General features: G+C 43.7%; 1 pseudogene; it reads left to right on the top strand.

The window, feature by feature from the left end:
- Positions 1 to 238: 238 nt before the first annotated feature.
- On the top strand, positions 239 to 3,084 carry LOC122473552 (annotated as a pseudogene).
- The last annotated feature ends 6,207 nt before the right edge of the window (positions 3,085 to 9,291 follow it).

The following is a 9,291-nucleotide window of genomic DNA, read 5'->3' as shown; positions in this document are numbered from 1 at the left end:
CCAGATGGATTGTTGTTTCTAAGAAATCAGAGCCATTCCGCTTTTTGTCCCAGTGCCTTGGGCAGCGTCAGCGCCTACCTTGATCTTGAAGATGTGGAGACAGAAGTTGGCAGTAAACCGGCTTTGAAAGCAGAGACCTTTTGAGTAACTCTGGCTGAGAGTCAGAGTCCTGCAGAAATTGAACCAGGAAAAGGAAAACAGAAAGATCATCTGGTTTGGCTGGCCCGCCTGGCACCGGATGCTGGCCAGGGAAGAGAATTTCGGGGCAGAAGACAAAGGTAATAGATATTTCCCGTCTCCTGTCACACCCCTCTCCCACACACTTACCCACTCTGAGCAGCTTCCCAGAGACTAATAGTTTCCAGTTTACTAAAAGCCTATACTCATCTTTCCCTTTCTAATTCCTTTTACACTTGCCTGTATGTCACAATCTTCACATTTGAGGCTTCTCTGGTGTCCGATTAGTCAACAGCACAAAAGCTAACACTTCCATTCATCTCAACCCTTGAGACGATTACCGCAAATGGGAACGCTAACCATTTTTCTCATCAACAATTATTCCAACTCCTTCAGCCTGAAGATGCCTTTTTTTTTTTTTTTTTTTTTTTTTGCTCTGTAATTCAGACTCTCTTTCTTGAAACTCAAAACATGCATGAAGCACCTACCACTATTCTTCACGGTTTTCCTTTTTCTTCCTTTTAAAAAAAATTTTTTTCATTCAGGTTTTTGTTTGTTTGTTTGTGTAATCTTAACAAACTGGAAGGGGGCGGGGGGAGACATCCATACCTCTTTTTTTTTTTCTTCAGATAAAACTGAAAAAACAGATGATGAGGTTAGTAATTTGCCTGAAATCATGCGGCTAGTAGGAGAAAGCAGGATCGGAGCTACGTCTGACTTCAGACTCTGCGCTCTCCCCACCATATTCGGACACTCAGCGTGCAAGCTGTTATGTTCATTGCTCTGCACGTTTACCTGTTTTCTCCTCAAATAGATGAAAAACATGTTCGCAGAAAACACGGAGTGCTTCCTTGTACTGGCGCTGTGCTGGGCACTCGGTTGGAACGACATAAAATGAAACGATTGCTTCTCTCATTGGTCAAGCCAACCTCTCTAAATCGGCTGCTGAAAGCTTCAAATCAAAAAGCTCCTGAACCAAAGTGACTCTTCAGAATTTATACCAGAGTCACAAACCGTTTGGTGACATCGCCTGAATGTCGGACTACTGCTTAGACCATCTCAACACCCCTCGCTGTTGGGGATCCCACACCCCGTGCGACCTCCTTGCGTGACACCTCTCCACTCTGTAGTCACTTGACTTCAGCGATCTAGGAGCTGTGTTCTTACCAACAATTATCTTGGATCATTCAACAGGGGAGAAGCTTTACCTTGCTCCCTCCATTGAAAACCGCTCACCCGGAACTGTACAAATTCTGTCAGGACATCATTTGTAAATATTTAAGGGTCTGTGTGGTTCTGTTTTCTGGTTTGCATGCCCAGTAATAACAGTTCTGTCCAGAAACTTAACTATCGAGTGGATGAGATGGCATGATTTGTAGATCTTTTTCCGGAACTTCTGACTGAGAAACAAATAGAGAGTGAAGATCATCTTTCATCTAAGAAAGGAAGGTCTGGGTGTTAGGGGGAGTTTAAATTCTGTTTGCTCAGGGTGCCTGGGTGGCTCAGTTGGTTAATGTCTGACTCTTGATTTCTGCTCAGGTCATGAGGTCATGACCTCATGGCTCATAAGTTTGAGCCTCGCATTGGGCCCTTCACTAACAGCACAGAGCCTGCTTGGGATTCTCTGTCTCCTCTCTCTCTGCCCCTCCCTTGCTCATTCTCTCTCTCTCTCTTTCTTCCTCTTTCTCAAAAATAGACTTTAAAAATTAATTAATTAGTTAATTAATTAATTCTCTGTTTGCCCAACCACCAGTTTCTAGACCTTCAACCTGAGTCTACCAACTTCTCTCCATTGCCCTTGACCCCTCCCCAATTTACTCTGTCATCCTTTCTGGCCTTGACTATTGCAATAACCCCTCAACTCTTGATTACTGCAGTTTTTTTCTCTAGTCAACACAGAGAGGTTTTTAGACAGTAAATCAAATATTTTGTTTGTTGGTTTACGCGCCTGTTTAAAATCCTTCCATTTCTTTCCAGTTTCTGTAGAACAAAGTCCAAACTCCTCACCATCGCCTACAAGACACTCCGAGGCCTGGCCCCTGCCCCTGTCTCCAACCTCATCTAGGACGTCAGTACATAAATGTCTGTTGAGTGAATGAATGAGTGACACTTTTTCTTAAATTTTCCGACCTATGCCACCTGCACAAAAATCATAGTGCTAGAACATAACAAACTTATTGTTGTGTATTCACTCGGACAGAAACTACTTGGTAAATGTTACAGGTGAATATGTCTATTACCAGTTTTATCTCTGGCGTGTTCCTGAAAAGAAAGCTCAGAGCCAGTGGCCCACAGGTGGGGGTCACGGAGGCTTCTCGGGGTGCAGAGCAACCCGCGGGCCCCAGGCCCCTGGCCAAACCCGCTCTCGCGCCCCAGCTCGGGAGGGCCTTCCTGCACCTGGAAGCAGCCCTGCGTCACAGTGACGCCAGACGGGGTGTCGTGGTGGCTTCTTGGAGATGCGACCTGGCACTTTGAGGGGAGGAGCTTCATACTGGTGGGGGTGCAGGTACCAAAGCGCCCTCGCCGAGCACTACCGGGGCCTGCAGGGGAAGCCCTTCCACCCAGCCCTCATCAGCTACATCATCAGCCACGTGAGCTCCAGCCCCATGATGGCCGTGGTCTGGAAAGGCCCCAGCGTGGCCTGCACCTCAAAGCCCCGGAAGGACACACCGATTCAGCTGAGGCTGTCCCATCACCAACGGGGAGGACTTCGGGGTCCGCATCAGCAGGAACGTCATCCACACCAGTGACTCCGTGGAGGGGGCCCAGAGGGAGAGCCAGCTATGGTTCCGGGGCTGTGAGCTGGTGGACTGGAAAGCCACCAGAGAAGCAGCTAAGGCCACCAGAACAGTCAGGCTGCCCTCAGCCGCCTCAACAGCCACTCAGGATCAACTACCTCTGTCGTAAGAACTTGAGCCCACGCCCGTGCTCTGCCCATCTGTCCCAGACCACCTCCCTGTCCCCCTTCCACCCCACCCCAGCCCAGAGGGGTTGAGCAACCAACTTGATTCATATGCCTTTTAGTATGCTGAGCCAGCAAGAGATTGGACCAAATCCTCTCTGTACCAAAGTGCCAGACAACCCTTGGGATGTCTCCGAAAGTGGGTAGTGTGACCTCCCTTCCCCCGGGGGGAACGTTAAATGCAAAGTCGTCAAGAGTTTGAAAGTAGAGATAAAGCTTACTCTCTCACAAAAAGAAAAAGAAAGAAAAAAAGAAAGTTCAGCTTGACTCCAACCCTACCTTCGTAGGTATTTTGTGAGAGACTTTTACTTTTACCTTTTTGGTTGACAACTAATAAGACAAAATCTTACAATAATATCTATACTATGTTAGCCAAACAGTATATTCTATAGGGTCATCCTATTTGTACTAAGGGTCATCAGTGTTGCCTCGTATCTATTAGTTAAAATCAATCAAGTAGCAGTAGCTGTTCTGGTGAGGACAGATTTGATTGTTAATTAATCACTGTATCAACTGGAGGGTCTTTTTTTTCAATGTCTTTATTTATTTTTGAGGGAGAGAGAGAGAGGGAGGGGCAGAGAGAATGGAGGACAAAATGGGTTCTGTGCTGACAGCAGTGAGCCCGATGTGGGGTTCGAACTCACAAACCCGTGAGATCATGACCTGAGGCTAAGTCGGATGCTTTACCAACTGAGCAACCCAGGTGCCCCTGGAGTGTCTTTAAAATTCATACAAAACATAGTTTTTAAAGGCTCTCCTTTGGAATGTAAGTAAACAACCATTGTTGACCATTTGGGGACGCTCACCACCCTTTTGTTCTAGTAACAACACCTAATGAACACAATAGCCAGGAATGAGTGAAATTTAAAGACTGAGAAGTGTCATACGGGTATGATCTGTGACTAGTTAACAAACATCACTCAGTTAATGGATTTCACATGGGTGATGGGCAGGTTTATTAATATGCTGATTCTATTCTGGGAATCCTTATTAGAAGACACCGCTTTCATCTTTAAGATGTCAAACGTGCTTCCAATGGATGAATTATCATGACACAAAAATAGACTTCAGATAAAGCCCTCAATTTTACCATGAATGCCGAAATCCAGATTGTTACTTTTTAGAAAGGTAGGGCATTTCAAATAAAGACATACAATTGGTTGGAAAACACGGGCTACTTTTCTAGATTATGATTTTCTTACCCATCACTTACTCAACAAATATTTATTTACATGGGGTCAGGCAGACAAAAGAGCTATCAGGGTTCTAAGAGTAGACTCTTCAAATCATGCTTAAAGGCTCAAAGTGAGTACTTACTTAAATAGGCCAGGGATACAGTTTCATGACCCAGTAAGAGGTATGGTCCACAATATCTATCCTTCATCTCATCTTGCGTATTGGAGGAGCCCAAATCTCACGATAGCCTATTCAGCCGGAAAATCCACTTCCGTGTATGCTATAAACCAACTAGGTTATCTCTCAAAGGCAAATGAAAAAAAAAAAAAAAAAAAAAAACATGTAGAGTCATATTTCCCAGAGATCGTTAATCTAAGTCCAAATGTTTAAATATTTTAACATAATTAGAAAGGATCATTTAGTTCCTTGCTTTCAAAATATGATCTTTTATATCTAGATCTGAATGACTCACGTGTACAGAATCAGCAAACACGTGCAGAACACCAAGATAAATTTACATTAACAGGTTTTATTGTATTAACTGAAAGCCGTAAGAGCTTCACATGCTCTAATAAGCCCAGGGAATTCATAAGAGCTAACAATGCCAAGAACAAATTAAAAAGAAAGTTCAGATGTCAGACTTAGTTCAAAGAGATCTTTGGAAATGGTTTGTTTTCAAGTTGAAAATTTTCTGACTTGAAAATGAATCTTACCAGGGTGCCTGGGTGGCTCAGTCGGTTAAGCGTCCAACTTCAGCTCAGGTCATGATCTCGCGGTTTGTGAGTTTGAACCCCGCGTCGGGCTCTGTGCTGACAGCTGGGAGCCTGGAGCCTGCTTCGGATTCTGTGTCTCCCCCTCTCTCTCTGCCCCTCCCCACTTGGACTCTGTCTCTCTCAAAAAAAAAAGAAAGAAAGAAAGAAAGAAAGAAAGAAAGAAAGAAAAGAAAACAAGAAGAAACTGAAAAATTTTTTAAACAGAAAAGAAGTCTTACCATTATTTCAAGAGAATTTGTAAAAATAATAAGGAAAGGTCTAGAAAAAAAAAGCTAAAGCCTAATGCTAACTCTTTAAAAAAAAATCAAATGAAGAAATAAAAAGGTGGAATATATTCTATACAGCATAAGAACCTGGGGCACAAATTAAGCATTCTTAAAAATTGAGGCATGGACCGCTCAAATAGGATACTCTCTGACATAGTGGTAAATTGCTTTGATATATTTGCTTTACCTCACAGGGTCACACACAGCTTGGGCATAAAGGAGAAAACCGTGTCAGCAAACTTTCATAACACTGCAATTTCTCTTCCTTCAAAATGCATTCTCTATTGTATGTCTAAGCTCACAGTTTAACATGCCTTTCACACAAATTGCTACGAAGAATTTTTTACTAAGAATTATTTCAAATCTAAAGGAAATAACCCCCACCATGCAAAAGCACTTTTTGTCACTGTTGTCATTCATTATTTTCTTAAAACTCACCAACCTACTTAAATTTTTCTCATGTTTTATCGAAAAACATGTGTAAAGTATATTTCATTTGACTATACACACACACACACACACACACACACACACACAGTGTAATACATGTCCCCCCATTTCTAGATTTCAGATAACCTAGAAGCATCCACAGACTTGGCCACAAAACTTCTCTATAGCCCAATCCTTGCATATTACCAATCTAAAGAAACATTGTGAGATCTCTTTCACTCTTAAGTGCTAAGGTCCATCTTGCATTAATTAGAAATGATTTCACTGCATGCCTCCCAACCAAAGACCTGTATCCCAGAAATTTGAAGAATTCCACCACACTAAAATATGTTTGGACTTTATAAAGCATTTTTTTAAAAAATTGTTTTGATGTTTATTTATTTTTGAGAGAGACAGAGAGAGAGCATGAGAGGCAGAGGGGCAGAGAGAGAAGACACAGAATCTGAAGCAGCCTCCAGGCTCTGAGCTGTCACCACAGAGCCAGATGTGGGGCTCGAACTCACGGAATGCAAGATCATGACCTGAGCCGAAGTCAGCGGCTTAACCGACTGAGCCACCCAGGCGCCCCTGGACTTTATAAAGCATTTTAAAGCTTTTAAAAAATTCTAATCTCAACATGGAAAATTCAAATCCCTTAAAAAAAAATTATTTACTGGAGCACCTGGGTGGCTCAGTCGGTCAAGCATCTGACTCTTGATTTGGGCTCAGGTCACGATCTCACCATTCATGGGTTCAAGCCCCAGGTTGGTCTCTGTGTTGACAGTGCTTGAGATTCTCTTTCTCTCCCTCTCTCTCTGTCCCTCCCCACCCCCCTACCTCTCTCTCTCTGTCAAAGTAAATAAATACACTTAAAAAAAAAAAAGATTATTTACTAATGGTCAATGGCCAATGGAACAATGGTCAACGGTATGCTTGTTAACAACAGTTCTGTAGAAGAGGAGGAGGAGAAGGAGCAGAAGAGGAGGAGGTGGGAGACAATGGCTCTAATTTGTAGCACTGCCGAATGCCATGGTGTAAATACCCCCACCATGGCTGATTTCCAGCTGTCACTGTGACATTGGCGAAAGCAGATGGATTAGATAGAATTGCAAATGGATGCTCAGTAGTACGCCATTACCTGGTATTTCCACTAGACACATGCAATCGACATGTATAAACTCAAGAGCATGTGTAAGAGTGAAATGAACTAAATTAGTTAAGAAGTAATGACTTGAGTATCATTTTTTTTTTAACGTTTATTTATTTTTGAGACAGAGAGAGACAGAGCATGAATGGGGGAGGGGCAGAGAGAGTGGGAGACACAGAATCGGAAGCAGGCTCCAGGCTCTGAGCCATCAGCCCAGAGCCATACGCGGGGCTCGACGCGGGGCTCAACACGGGGCTCGACGCGGGGCTCGAACTCACGGACCGTGAGATCGTGACCTGAGCCGAAGTCGGACGCTTAACCGACTGAGCCACCCAGGCGCCCCTTGAGTATCATTTTTTTAAAGTTCATTTATTTATTTGAGAGAGAGAGAGAGAGAGAGAATCCCAAGCTGCCAGCACAGAGCCCAATACGGGGCTTGAACTCACGAACCGAAAGATCATGACCTGAGCCGAAACCAAGAGTCGGACGCTTAACCGACTGATCTACCCCGCCGCCTCTCATTTTTGTTTTTAGTTCAATTTCTTTAAGTTCATATAATGAGATATTTTAATGGCTATTTAACCACTGCCTCACCAAATTCCTGAAAATTGAGCAGCCAGTGAGGGTGGATTCCAGCCCAACTGTGGGATCTCGGCTCTTTCCTTGGCTCTGTTTTATGTTCTTTTCTTCTAATCTCTTAAGCCGAATACTCTATGTCTTTTTATTTTCCTTTTTGGTTTATGAAGACCATTAAGGAATTTAATCATGAGAACAGTTTTGGCTGCATACCATGGAGATTTCTACACATTAATTTTCTCTCTTCACGTATTTCATCAATAGTTTGTTGTTTGTATTATGGACCAAATCCTACTTAGGAACATTTGTGGGTTTTGTTGTTGTTGTTGTTGTTGTTGTTGTTGTTGTTGTTTTATCCATCAGGTTACATGTGTTTTCTTCAAACTTATTAATTCTGGTTTTACTGCAGGGTGACTTGAGAATGTGGCCAATATCATTTCTAAGGCATACTCTAGACACGCTGCGGTTTCCAGGCCACTGCAATAAAGCGAATATCACAACAAAGTCAGTCAAATGAATTTTTTTGCTTTCCCAGCGCAGATAAAAGTATGTTTACATTATACTGCAGCCTATTATGTATACAATAGCATTGTGTCTAAGAAAACAATGTGCATACCTTAATTTAAAAATATTGTTGTTGGGGCGCCTGGGTGGCGCAGTCGGTTAAGCGTCCGACTTCAGCCAGGTCACGATCTCGCGGTCCGTGAGTTTGAGCCCCGCGTCAGGCTCTGGGCTGATGGCTCAGAGCCTGGAGCCTGTTTCCGATTCTGTGTCTCCCTCTCTCTCTGCCCCTCCCCCTTCATGCTCTGTCTCTCTCTGTCCCAAAAATAAACATTGAAAAAAAAATTTAAAAAAAAATATTGTTGGGACATCTGTGTGGCTCAGTCGGTTAAGTGTCCAACTCCTGGTTTTGGCTCAGGTCATGATCTCACGTTTCTTGAGCTCAGGCCCCACATCAGGCTCTGCACTGGTGGTGCAGAGCCTGCTTGAGATTCTCGCTCTCTCCCCATCTCCGCCCCTACTCTGCTGGTGCTGTCTCTGTCTCTCTCGAAAACTATTGTTAAAAAATGTTGACCATCATCTGAGCTTTAAGAGTCATAATCTTTTTGCTGGCGGCTGCTGACCGATCAGGGTGGCGGTCGCCGAAGGCTGGGGTGGCTGTGGTGATTTCTTAAAAGCAGACAACGATGAGGTTTGCCACGTCAATAGACTCTTCCTTTCACAAGCGACTTCTCCGTAGCATGCGGTGCTGTTTGATAACATTTGAACCACAGTAGAGAACTTCTTTCAAAATTGGACTCAGTCCTCTCAAACACTGTCCCTGCTTTATTAACTAAGTTTATGTGATATTCTAAATCTTTTGTTATCGCTTCGACAACCTTCACAGCATCCTCACCGGGGGTAGATCCCATCTCAGGAGATCGCTTTCTTGGCTCATCCATAAGAAGCAGCTACTCATCCGTTAAAGTTTCGTCATGAGATTGCAGCAATTCAGTCCCATCTTCAGGCTCCGCTTCTAATTCTAGCTGTCCTGCTGTTTCTGCCCCATCTGCCGTCACTTCCTCCACTCAAGTCTTGAGCCCCTCAACATCATCCCTGGGGGTTAGGACCAACTTCTTCCGAAGTCCTGTTTACCTCGATATTTTGACCTCTTCTCCTGAATCACGAACGTTCCTAATGGCATCCAGCATGCTCGGTCCTTTCTGGAAGGCTTTCAATTGATTTTGCCCAGATCTATCAGAGGAATCATTATGTATGGCAGGTAGGGATTTATGAAGTGTATTT

Source organism: Prionailurus bengalensis, chromosome B4 (genome assembly GCF_016509475.1).
Source record: "Prionailurus bengalensis isolate Pbe53 chromosome B4, Fcat_Pben_1.1_paternal_pri, whole genome shotgun sequence".
Classification (NCBI taxonomy): Eukaryota; Metazoa; Chordata; class Mammalia; order Carnivora; family Felidae; genus Prionailurus; species Prionailurus bengalensis.
The sequence above is the reverse complement of the archived record's forward strand: the minus strand, read 5'-3'. Positions and strand labels throughout refer to the sequence as shown.